We start from the raw sequence: 14,386 nt of genomic DNA, 5'->3' as shown, positions 1-14,386 counted from the left end.
AGTCTTTTATAATTGAAGGAATATCAATCTCGATTTTTACTAATGTCGATGTGCAAATCAAAACCATATTAGTGGAACAAACTCGAAAGACTTAAAAGTTGGTAATATCAATTTTTTTAATACTCTAACCTTATCATTTACATGTATTGCTTTGATATTTTGATAAATAAAGATTGTAACTTTTTCAGGTAAATTACGTGTTTAATATCTAAATTAGTAGTTTTAGTACAAAAATTTTCATTTTTTTAAAAAAATCATATTTAAAGTTTAATTTTTGTTTCATTTTTATCATACTTAAATTGAAGATTTATGTATTGAAATGGACCAAAACTAATATTTTAGGTACTAAACGCGTTAAATTTTTAATAGGGAGGTAATAAAATGATACAAAAAATTAAACGTTAGGTATAAATTTAAAAAAAATTAAAAGTTTAAGTATTAAATCAGACTAAAACTATAATTTAGGTACTAAACGCATTAAATTTTTAATGGAGAGGTACTAAAATGAAACAAAAACTAAACATTATGTATAATTTTAAAAAATTGTAAGTTTAAGTATTAAAAATATTAAAACTGACAATTTAGGCACTTATTTATTTTTAATTAATATGAGATAAGTATAATGTTATATATGTTAAAAAAAATTGTAATTGTTTTTATATATTTTTCGTGAATTAATTATTGGTATTATATTGAACGATTAATCTAATTCGGGTACTGCAGAGGCGATATAACAATCCTCCAACCCTAATTTGCTCCATTTACAAATGTCAGAATTTGAACCAGTGACATTCTTTAATAGATCTAATACCTCATACCCATTAGACCAATTGATTGTTTATAATCTTTATGTTTATATTAAATGTTTATAATCTTTATGTTGATGAGGTTAAAACCCGAAATTTTAAAGATAAAATTTGATATGCATGGATGTGCATAAAGATTGTAAATTGAACGTATTGATTAAAAACACTTGACAAAACGATAAGCATGCAAAGCAGAGAAGAGCTGTGATAAACCATCCAACAAAAGACCGCACAAGGCAACAACTTGTGTGCAGGTGCTTGTACTTAATTTGATTTGATTTCCTTTTAGCGTGGAAATTAAAATGTCCACGATTCCATCTCTTGTTCTTCTTCTGGGGATGACTCCACCGAACTAAACCCTAATTCGGATCCCAAAGTGCTGAACGAACGGTTTGATTCGTTGACACTGACTGAACCGATCGAATCGGGACCCAGTGATCAAGGAAATGGCTATGGGTTCACCAATGGATCGTTGAATCAAAAGAGAAACACCGACGACGAAGAAGACGATCAATTACGAGCGGAGGATCAGGAAATGGTTGCCGGCGAAGCGCTTTCGAGTCCAAGCAGTAACGGATATGAAGGTGAGAGAGGGAGCATCAGCGCCACCAGCGCGTCGAAGATGGATGCGGAGAGTGAGACTGACGATAATGAGATTCAGGAAGTGAGGAAAGAGGGTTCCCTTGAAGGAATCTCAGATTCTCAGGCCTCCTCTGGGGTTCCCGGTAAACACCGTGTCGACGAGGTAAGCCATTTCATCATTCCCCCTTGTTAATATGAGAAATTCTTTTGGTTCAGCTTCTTATCCAAATTTACCAATCGTTGTATTTCATATTTATAACCTGAATTTTAGAATTGAAAACATATATGAAGCTGTCAACCATTAACGATTTTATTGTTTGCCTTCCATTGGCAGCACTCATTTGAAAAAGAAAGAAAGAAAGGAATGCTATTTTAAAGTGTTGTTACACTAGATCATGTTTGATTTATAAGTAATCCACAGGATGATGCTTCTATATCGTGGAGAAAGAGGAAGAAACATTTCTTCATCTTGAGCAACTCTGGTAAACCAATATATTCCAGGTTTGTTAATAGTTCCTGAAAATGTCATTATTTTAAGGTGCGTGGTATGCCCAAATACTAGCGGTTACTTGATTATAAATCCCATTTCAATTTCTTTTGTATACTTGACTTCTAGATATGGAGACGAACACAAGTTAGCTGGTTTTTCAGCGACACTACAAGCCATTATTTCCTTCATGGAGAATGGGTACTTGGCTGGATCTAGCTTACTTAGTTTTTAGTAATGATTCTTTTTCTTAATCAAATGCAAATTTTGAGCTACTCTCTCCTTTTCTGTATCAACCTTTTGAAGTAATTTTAACATTTCATTCATTGATTCTCAGGGGTGATCGTGTCAAATTGGTGAATGCTGGAAAACATCAGGTAATGTATTTCTAAAATACCTATTTCTGCACATGAGATTTATGCTTTTTAGCTTTTAAATCATTTGTTATCAGATTACTTGCATTCATTCTACTGTCTAAGTGATTTAGTTGGCAAAGTCTTAAGTGCACCTTTCGTAGTTCCTTTCACATGTCAAATAATATAGAAGAACAACAGTGTGAGGCAGCAATTTAATTTCTATTTCACTTAATCTTATTATTTTCTTTATAGTTTCCTTGTGGTTTAACTTTAAGCCTCAAAAATAATTATTGTTATATTCAGAAAGATATTTTACTGTCTACATACTGTTTTTGGGAAGAAAAATGAATGAAGTTATGGCAGAATGTTGAATCTTAATTACAAATTAACACATTTACATGAAAAGTGGCTATTAACCTGATTGAGAAAGCACACCTTCATCAAAACTATCATTGTCTCTTGTTCTTTTGGTACAGAGTGCCTAAGCATTGGCCTACTTTTAAGCTTTAAAGTCATGCCTTGTTTTATGATCAATTGAATAAAATATATTATGATGTACTTTTTTTCTTTCAGGCGGTCTTTATCGTAAAGGGGCCGATTTATTTAGTTTGCATCAGCAGCACAGAGGAGCCCTTTGAATCATTAAAAGGACAGTTAGAACTTATTTATGGTCAGGTAGTTCTTACAATATCCCAAATATCTAGTTCCGGACGGATGAATTTGGTTGCCAATACCTATTCAAGGCTTGCGTTCTTGTCACTCATTATTTTATTTGGTCACCTTTAAATTATTTGCTAATGACATTCATAAAAAAAGCACTTCTCAGTCATTGTTAATTGGTTATGGAATGGATGCAGATGATACTTATATTAACAAAGTCCATAAATAGGTGCTTCGAGAAGAATCCTAAGTTTGACATGACACATTTGCTTGGAGGAACAGATGTTGTTTTCTCTTCCCTCATTCACTCCTTCGGTTGGTGCGTTTCTTTGGATTTTTTTCCTGCATATAATAATATTGGAACTCTCCTTTCTGCACCTGGATTTTTTTCCTGCATATAATAATATTGGAACTCTCCTTTCTGCACCCACCTCACCTTGCTAACCTCCTCATTTTGATTTCCCGCTCAAACCTTGTAAGCAAACCTCATCTGACCTATTTTAAGGCCGCATTTGGATTATATTGGTGCACGTGATTGGGCCTTCACCATGTTGGATCTTCAGTTGGGGATTGGACCCTCATGGGTCCAGTGAAAATTCTTTCATGGTTGCAGTTTTCCTTTGATTTTTTAGCTAAAAGTTTCTAAACTATATACTTCAGTAATTATTCCATTTTTATCTTTTATTTTGTTTGTTTACTTATCAAATTATATATAATTTAATTAAATTTTCTATAATTGTATAATAAGTAATAAATAATGAAAATAATAAAATAAATACATAACATAATGGACGCTTAATTTTCATTATCGCCTAATTGTTACAGTTGTTTTGCTATCTAAACATATCTTTTCGCCACAACTCCAATCACCACCGCTGCTACTTTTAGTCTGTCCTATCCAAATAGACCCCGAGTCAATTGAATGATTAGTAGTTCTGGTTGTTTAAAAATTTGTCCAATTTTATCACTGGTTGAAAATATTGGTTGCATTCAGAGCAAGGATAATATGTATTTGTGTCTACAGATTTTTTTACTTTCGTTTCCTTTATAGGTTACCTGAATGGTACCTTCTAAACTTTTTCTTTCTTTATTTTCTCAGGAACCCAGCTACATTTCTTCATGCGTACACCTGCCTTCCCCTTTCTTATTCTACAAGGCAGGCTGCTGATGCTATATTGCAAGATGTTGCTGATTCAGGGGTATTATTTGCAATACTAATGTGTAAACACAAGGTAAAACCCTTAGTCTTTTTTTTCACCCTTCATTTTCTCTGAAAATAAGCTCAGCATGGTTTTTTCTCTTCTTTCTTTCTGTTTATATTTCATAAGTTGTATTTTACTGTTTAGAGCATTTTAGTGACCTCAAGGTCAATTTCAGGTTATCAGTCTTGTTGGCGCGCAAAAAGCCTCTCTTCATCCTGATGATATATTGCTACTTTCAAACTTTGTGATGTCATCAGAGTCATTTAGGTAAGTGGTGTAAACATTAACAGGTATTTTGTCTCCTTTTATTGGTCAACTCCTGAGAACCTGAATGCACATGCCCTCAGAAGCACATGGACTATCATTACGCTGTTCCAAAACCATTTTAGATATTCATCCATAGTAGGGTAGTGTGGATCGTTAATATTGATTCTTTTGGCATCTTATCTGAATGGTATTCCTCATGGGCAATTGACTATATATTGGAATTCCTGTTCGGAAACTTGTTGCATACTATAAGCAATTAACATGCTTGCTAGCACTTTTTATTGTTTTGTACGTATGATATCTTCATGCTTTGTGCAGGACATCCGAAGCATTCTCACCAATTTGCTTGCCAAGATATAATCCTTTGGCATTTTTACATGGTTACGTGTATTTTCTTGATGTGAGTGACACTCGGTTTGCAATATGTTAATTTTATTCAACTTCTACATACAATGCTGTGATAACAATTCTACTTTCTCGTGGCAGGACAATACATACGTGATGTTGCTTACTACTAGTTCAGATGCCTTCTATCATCTTAAAGATTGCAGGTAAACTATACTTTCTTTGTTTGATCATGAAATTAGTGAACTTGGGGTACAACCTTCCTACTTTCTAGGGAAATTGGCTGTATATCTTGGGGCTGACTTATGTCCATCTGACAAGATGAAAATATAGCCAGATTTAATCGTCTGTATGCCTTCTGTATATAAATATAAAATGTTTTGTTCCTGTTAACAGTTGAGATATTTGACTGAACTTTTATAGGATACGCATAGAAACGGTCCTCTTGAAGTCCAATGTTCTAGGTGAAGTTCAGAGGTCAATGCTAGATGGTGGGATACGAGTTGAGGATTTGGTTGATTCCCCCTTGCCTCGATCTGGACCATCGACTCATCTAGGCCAGCAAATACTTCAAACAGATTCCCTGAGAGGCCTAGGGAACCATTTATTGGCATTGGTGGTCCTGCTGGACTTTGGCATTTCATTTATCGGAGTTCATATCTGAATCAATACGTGTCATCGGAGTTCTCACTACCGCTGAACAATTACCAGAAACAGAAAAGGTAAAACTATTAAACTTTTTCTGTTTCAATTTTTACTTATATAATGTTGAGTCATTGTACTATATCTTCGTGGTTTTTTTCCAATCCAGATTGTATAGAGCTTACCTAAGGTTGTATGCTTCCATGCATGGTAACGGAAGTGGGCCTCATAAAACTCAGTTTAGAAGAGATGAAAACTATGGTAACTCTCTCTCTCTTTCTCTCTCTCTCTCACACACACATATTAATTTGGCTGACATCTAACGTATAACTGGATATCTGAAAACTTTTTTGATTTGCTGGTTCTTTCTCGCATTAATTCACCTTCTTAGTGATCACTGATTAATTGACTGCAGTTGCTTATCACAAGTTATTATTACATAGTTTTTATTTTACAGCCTTCATAGAATTAATGTGATCAGTTTTATGTGCCAGTTTTACTGTGCTGGGTCACACAGGATTTTGAACTCTATGCAGCATTTGATCCCCTTGCAGACAAGGTTTGCTCAAGTACATATGAACAGTGAATACCTCTCTGTACAAGAATCTTTAAAGTTTTAGGTTTTTTTTTAACAATGTGTGCAGGACCGAGCCATAAAGATTTGCAACCGGGTTTGTCAATGGGTAAAAGATGTGGAAAATGAGGTATTTTTGCATGGAGCAAGCCCTGTCTCATGGAGCAATCCTTCTCTTGTTTTGCTTATGCACTCCTCATAGTCAGAATTTATTGATACCCATAATTAGGTAGCTGGCCAAATTCTAAAGATTTGCTTCTTTTGACCAGTACCATGAGAGCTATAGAGATTCTAAATTTATATACTCTGGTTCCTTCAAACTGAGGCTGTATTTCGTATTGGTTTGGATAATAAGTGGAAGTGACAAGCTGACAATTAGCTCTTTATGTCCATGTCTGCTAATGACTTCAGCTGAACTAAGAGGAAGGATTTGCAGATGTTTGGGTTCCAGATCATCTTTTAAGATGGTAAGTCTATGGTTTTGTAGGAACTTAATATTTAAGAATGCTTCAACTTCTCTCTACAAAAATATGATCTTTGACAACGAAACTGAACTACCCTTTAAAATGAAGTCTTGATGGGGCTTTCCGGTAGAACACACTTTTTGGATTGATGAACTATGTTAGTACAGTTGGCATTCAATATTTAATACTCGTCTTTGAAATTCTTTAATCACAATTTCGTAATTTCATATTAGTCTCAAAGTTTATGATTCAGTTCCTGAGATCATCATTAAAGTTTGTTTGTTCCCCACTTGTCCATGATAATGATAATAAATTCTCAACATGTTATTAAAATTTTGATGGAATGACCATAAGCTCCTTCATAATCTCGTCTTGTTAAACATGAAGGGTTTTATAACCGAGTAAACTACTTAAATGATCATTAATGTTTAAGTGTTCGATTACTTCACTAAGTTTTAAAAGCAATAAATTAACTAATGTTATCGATTTATAGCTTACTACACTAAGTTTTAAAAGTAACAAATTGATCACTAATGTTATCGATTTATAACGAATCAGTCATTTGTCGTTAACAGCCCTTAATGCATTAAGACAGGCCACAGGCAACCAAGACAAGACATAAGCAAAATTCAAACTGTAAATGATAAAAGACTTCAACTTAAGAGAATGACTCGACCGATGTGATTCATAATGTTTGAATCCTAAGAAACTTTATTCTAGGGGGGAGTTATTGTGATATAGACCAGCAAACACCATCACCTTAGACCTCGCCATGATAGAACCAAACAGATAATTCGTGCGAAAAATGCATTATTGTTGACGTTAATGTTATCCCCAAATGGGGATACCATTTCATATCCACCAAATCCCACATGACTTTGTGGATTATTATTCATCAGTTCCATGGTCCAATGTTGACCCTGCATCGAATACATGTTGTTCGCCTCCGTTTGCACGCTGTCCCCGAGACTTGTCCTCGGCATTGCTTCGGACATCGTCGATGGTGTTCCAGCCACGGATGAGTATGAACCTTGGGGATCATAGGATGTTTGGCTAAGTGTATCAATCCTCTTTTCGATCTCCTTCAGGTTCTGATACATCAACCACCCGAGATCATTCAAGTCCATCATGTTTAAGCCTTCGATGCTGGCATTGCCCATGAGGTTTTGGAACATGACGTGGGTCAACTCCTTTTCCCGATTGATCTTGCACTGTTTCGTGAGTTGTTCACTGGCTTTGTGATCCTTTGGATAAGGAAACTCTCTTGGTTCACCTTCTTCTTCTTGCTTTGTTCCATCTCGGGGATCTGCCTGAACTTGGAGAGCACTTGTTGAACTCTCATGGGGGATGGCCAAACCTCGGGTTGAGACTCATAAGGGCTGCACATAATAGCACAAACCTCAACCCCACAGAGGGTACTGAGTTCACTCACTCTCTTCATTAAACCCTTTTTCCTTTTCCTGTAGGAAGATTTCCTTATTGCGTCATTGGTAATATAGACAAGCTCCACGTTCTTTCTCCTCATGGTTTGGAAATCAAAGGGATTGGATTCTGAGCTTTTTTGTTTGTTTGTTTCTTATGTATTTCTTAACCAAACAACTAATTTATGCTATTGATAGACTTGAAGGAATTATGGAGTGTTCAAATCCATTTTTTCTTGTGAATAAATCTATGGACTCAAATTAATTATTTACGAATTGTAATAATTGTTACATGTATATTCACTTAAATTGATATAATTTAATACTGTGTTTTAGTAATAAGAAATATATATTGTCGTAAAAAGAATGGATGCATGATTTGTTATCATAAAAAGATTTATTAATGTATTTATATGAATCATATAATATATTTGATAATGACAACAAACATAATATGTGTATATATAAAGCATAATCTTGATAATCATTTTAGTGTGTATATATATACACTAAATTAATCATAGATTTATAAGAAACTTCAATTTAAAAAAGAAAAGAAAAACTAAGTTTAACAAACTCTTTAATTGAATTCTCTATATGACATTTACAACTTTGATATATCGTTATATCTTATATATAATAATATATTAATGTCTTTATATGAATAATATAATATATTTGGTAATAATAAAAGACATAATGCGTGTATGTAGATATAAGACAATGAATCTTAATAACAATTTTACTATGTATATATATACTAAAACGGTTATCAACATTCATTATATATATATATATATATATAAACACAGTAATTATATTTTCTGTAATTACCAAATATATCATTATATTTAAGATATCACAATATATCAAAGTTGTAAATGTTATATAGGAATTCAATTAAATGAGTTGATTAGACTTATTTCTTTTTTGATTAATTAAAGTTTCATATATATATATATATATATATATATATATATATATATATATTAAAATAGTTATCGAGATTTATTGTCTTATATAGACACACATTTTGTATGCTATCATTACCAAATATATTATATGATTCATATAAATATATTAATATATCATTTTAATTAAATCGGTTGATTAGATTTTCTTAGTAATTAAAGTTTCATATAGATATATAATTAATTTAGTCATAAAATTATATCATTTTATATTTATAGGAATCATATAATATCAAATAATAATGTTATAGCTATATATGTTAATTCATATTGATAGTAATTTAATGCTATATTTTTTGTAATGACAAATATGACAATGAATATGTAATTTTATCACAAAAAACTGATTATGTAAGAATAAATGCATGATTGTTTAGTGTTATATCTATATATGTTTAGTCATGCTGGTACTAACTACTATTGTATTTTTAGAAAATGTATATACGAAAATATATGCATAATTGGTTTAACTATTAATTTAATATTTTTAGAATGTTTTCTTGCTCAAGCAGTTTGGCAGAAGCTACATTACCTATGGCCTTGGCGAAGCATGTAGTGGAGCTTCAGAGAGTGGTTAAGTTGGATCCTGGACAATACCTCGAGTGAAAAACATGCTGAGATATTAGTTTGTATTTAGGCATTATGGTACGCTCGAAACACAAGGTTCCATGAAGGTATGGTAACAAGTAGTGAAGAAGTAGTTACCTTGGTGCGCGGTCAGTGTCAAGAGTATGCGGCGGCCAACAACAAACTCCTACAACCACGACAAAGCATTGAAACAAAATGGCCTCCACCTCCCCCGAACACAGTCAAGGTAAACTATAATGCTTGTTTTAAACAGACAGAGAATAAGGGCGATTTTACCAAAATATCACATATACAGGTAATAATTATCTTTCAGGTATCATTTCTTCTAATATTACCAATCTAGTATTCTTTTTGACAAGACGTAGATCACTATTTGTGCCTTCACGGGATTTTGTCGCCTTAAGTACCTCTGACATATACGAAAAGTGTGGATCATGAAGTGCGCCTTTCATAGGTCCACATCATCCCTCAAAATATTTTAAAAAAATATGCTTCAAAAAAATTAAAAAATTAAAACTATAGGAACTAACGTCGTAATTTAATACATATTAGTTCCATGAGTTGAAGAATTTAATGGGATTAGCTTATATAGGCATATTAGAGTGTTTAGATTATGTTTCTTAACAATGTGGGATAAAAGTTAAAAGATGTATTCCTTAATTTTTTTTATCTCAATATCTAATGAATCTACTTATACACTATTGTTAGATTGCATTAGATTAATATTTATTATTAAGGTTTATATTAATTAAGATTAAATATTTTTTATATGTTAATAAATAAAACTATGATAAGTATAATTTTATTTTTTACTCAATTAAAAGTAGGTTTTGTATATATTTTTTATATGGGTGCCATTAAGTATTGTTATAAGATATATACCATCGTCTTCTTCGATTAATGTTCCCCCGTATGATTAGTTGCATATAATGAATTTGGTAAATAGTAATTACCATTAGTGGTAATGCTTAATCTGGTTCATATATTATATAAAAAAGAATATGACGATGACGAAATTTATTAGGTGATTGAGTAATCAAAGATGTATAGATTGTTTTATCTATAAGTTCGAATCTTGATACTTAGTTTAAAAAATAAGAATAAATCGTATTACATCACTCATAACAAACTGTTTGTGGATGTCATTTAGCCAATCCTAATCCTTTTATGTTATTATTATTTTCCTTTCCAAAAGATTATATAATATATGTAGATTTATGTGGGGAATAAGAGAAGACAAATCAATCAAATTTTCTATTTTCTTATCATTGGAAAATAAACCCTTTTGATATTAGCAAAAAAATAATAAACAAATCTGATTATTATATTTATCATCATTGTCCTCTAACTTGGATATTTGTTTGTCTTTTTGCTTACTAATATTTCATTATTACATTCAACAGAAGTATGCATGCATTATTACGAGGTTAACAATGAATACTCAATCATCTTTATAGTCGTTGGTGTTTAAACTCGTAATTTTTAAGAATAATAATGATTTTTTTAACAATTGAAATAAATTGATTCATGCTCACTTTTAAAGCTCTTAATTAACTCCTCTCTATTTATCGAAATCAAAATGCATATAAGATATATATATCACAATGTGCATTGATGATATAGTTGTAACATGATCTAATACTAAGTAATTAATAAATTATTTTTTCACTTTTATTTTTTGGGTTGATATAAGGTAATTTAAATTAAACAAATAATAATTTATCAATTTCTTATTACATTTATATGTATATAATTGAAATAAAAATGTAATGAAAACGATCAAAGGTAACTCATGAAACATAACCTAAACACATTGTCAATAAATACACATTTTAACTTTTATCTCACATTGTCAAGACACATAACCTAAACACTCCAATATGCCTATATAAGCTAACCAATTAATCTCTACAACTCATGGAACTAATATGTATTAAATTATAATGTTAGTTCCTATAGTTTTATTTTTAAAATTTTTTTAAAGCATATTTTTTAAAATGTTTTGAGGGTGATATGAACTTATGAAAGGTGCGCTTTATGATCCGCGCCTTTCGTATATGTTAGAGGTTCAGTTAAGGTGCGGATGACGATCTATATCTTCTCTTATGTGTCGTCAGCTCGAACAAAACCCCTTAAAGACGTGGATGGTGATTTATGCCTTGTTAGATTGTTAAATCGGTAATATTAGAAAAAATGATTCCTAACAGATAATTATTACCTATATGATTGATATTTGGATAAAATCACCGAGAATAAGAGCTGCTCAGGTGTCATAATCAAGAATAATGAAGGCTATGAAATAGGGGCATGCAAAAGACAAACCTCAAGAATCTTGTTAGCCTTTGCAGGAGAGGCAGTGGCGGCGGGGCATGCACTTCAATTGGCGGCTAATTTGGGCTTCAATTGAATAATCTTAGAAGGGGATTCTCGAACAGTGACAGAAAAACTAGCCTCACCTCAACCAAACTACTCCCAGATAAGTGCCATGATCTGGGAGGCGCAACATAGAGCTAGATCGTTCCTGATTTGGCCAAGATATTGCTTATTTCCCAAGTCATTATGTGCTTGAACTAGGGGTGTAAACGAGTCGAGTCGAGTTCGAGTATTGCTGAGCTCGACTCGACTCGAAAACTCTGAAATGAAACTCGACTCGACTCGAAAACTCGCGAGACTCGAACTCGAAATCTTGAACTGAAGCTCGTGAGCAGCTCGAAAATACTCGAAATAAAGAAAAAAATTCTTAAACTTAACAAGATTGAATCCTCAAACTCGAACCTGAGCCTTAAATACATGAAAGTCTTATTGTATTTTTTTTTAAAAAAATCAACACATAAATGTTAATATTATTAATAATTTATTTTTAAAAAAATAAAATCATAATATATTATATTTTCGAGCTACTCACGAGCTTTTCGAGTCGAGTATCAAGTAGCTCGTTTCGGCTCGTTAAGAATTCGAGTCGAGATCGAGTTCGAGTCGAGTCCATTCGATCCGAGTATTTATCGAGCCTTGACCGAGTCGATCTCGAGTAACTCACGATCTATCTCGTCTCATTTACAGCACTAGCTTGAACTATACACAAATACACTCACATCTAGTATCAACCCAAAGGAAAATTATAACATTTGGAATGAAAAATGGAAATAACTATATCAACCAATTAAATGTTCAATATCTTAAATTCTTAAATCCTATCTATATAAGCAAAAAAATAAAAATCTAACATTCCATTTATAGCATCATCTCATTACAAGTTTTAAAACTTTTAAATTGAAGACCATATCAAACAATACAAAACTTGATCCTCGTAATCATCACTAGCAAATCCAAGCTAACATTAACTAGAGAACAAACTCTTTTACCATAATCACAAGTATCACCTGAAGGTGATAACGAACGAAAAATAAAATAAAGGACTATGATCTAATTAGTTTTATATATATATATTTTTTATAGTCGTTAGATGAAGCAAAACAAATACTGAGATTAATAATAGAAAATGATAATATATTCAATGAAAAAATAATAAATTAATATTGACATTTGATTTCTTCTCATCCAACGATCTTAAAAAAAGTATAAAACAAAAAATACTAAGCTAGGTATAAATGGATCCTAACCGCAAAGTAAAAATTTACAAAAACAAATCGATATTTCTACAGTGCAAGAAATACTCGGGTACCTGAAATCCCTTGAAAATCTTTCATTCTTACTCTTGTACGTCATTGTTGCCACTTCCTCCGCCTTTGCATCTATTTGTGGTTGACGTATACTCTATTTGTGAATCGAGGCTTGGATTACAAACATCTTCGTCATTAAATCTCCTTTGATTCATACTAACAACTTGTAGAAAACTATGGTTTAGGATGGTTCCTATGCTGATTCACACTGTTGTTGGGATGTAAAGAGCTATTGGGTCTATTGTTTTCTATGATGGTTCACACCAAAGGGTGCTGCGAAGAGCTGCTGGGAAAAATGAGTAAAGGAAGTAATTGAGGGGAATGTTTCTTCTTATACTCGCTGTTGCCTTCCTTGGAAATTTATACGTGGGAGTTGGTTTTGCGTGGGCCTCGAGCCCTCATTATGTTGTCTCATAAGGGTAGGTGGTTGAGTAGTGGACATGCCAGGATTTAAATAATGGTCCGTTACTTAATAGAGTTTATTATATAGTGATAGCTTTGTCGTCCGAAATCATTATTGTATGATCGTGATACCCGTAATTATCGTAATGGTGCTGGTTATATTTCTAATCGCGATAAACGCGATCATAACCGTAATATATGATTAAATGAGAATTAACGTGAATTGGATATGTATTAAATGAATATATCTGTAGGTGTTTTATTCCATATTCTCTTGGGAAACACACAACCTTCCTTCGCTATCTAGTGAAGTCGTGCTTCTAGTGAAGCTATGCCTCCCTTGAAAAGATAAATTGGGGCAGCAAAGATAATCGATGGCTTGTAATTTGGAAGCAAAATATTCCTGTGTATCCGTGAATTCCTGTGGCTAGCAGTCCAAGACAAACTTCTCACAAATCAAGTTCGATGAGCAAGGAACATTGGGATTGACTCATCTTGTCCGATTTGCCACAAACCAAATGAAACTCTTTTATAAATTCTCCGCGATTCCCCCTCCGTTCGACACCTTTGGAGTGTGTTAGTAACAAGATATGGCCTAAACTCCTTCGAACTCCCTCTTGAATCTTGGCTCCTACAAAACATACAAGCTCATTTCACATGTAGCGAGACCAATGGCACATGGAATACTTTTTTTGCTTCCTTGATTTGACAATAATGAAAAAGACGAAACACTCATGTCTTCCAAGGACTCACAGCCGACATCACGGCGCTGCTGCACACAAGCATATCATGGACCATGTATTACGCTGGTTCGGTTGTGCAACCAGAAAAACCTACCATTCAAGGCTCTATACAAACCCAACGGTTTCCACTTAAAGATGGGTGGCTTTGTCTGAACACATATGGTGCTCTCTCTCAACCCACAGGACAAGGCTCCGT

General features: G+C 32.9%; 2 pseudogenes; one reads left to right on the top strand and one right to left on the bottom strand.

Annotated features, from left to right (window-relative positions):
* Positions 1–1,107: 1,107 nt before the first annotated feature.
* LOC120116266 lies at positions 1,108–6,298 on the top strand (annotated as a pseudogene).
* An 842-nt stretch (positions 6,299–7,140) lies between these two features.
* LOC120116278 lies at positions 7,141–7,910 on the bottom strand (annotated as a pseudogene).
* Between the last annotated feature and the right edge of the window lie 6,476 nt (positions 7,911–14,386).

Source organism: Hibiscus syriacus, unplaced genomic scaffold (assembly GCF_006381635.1).
Source record: "Hibiscus syriacus cultivar Baekdansim isolate YM2019G1 unplaced genomic scaffold, ASM638163v2 tig00110290_pilon, whole genome shotgun sequence".
Taxonomy (NCBI): Eukaryota; Viridiplantae; Streptophyta; class Magnoliopsida; order Malvales; family Malvaceae; genus Hibiscus; species Hibiscus syriacus.
The sequence above is the reverse complement of the archived record's forward strand: the minus strand, read 5'-3'. Positions and strand labels throughout refer to the sequence as shown.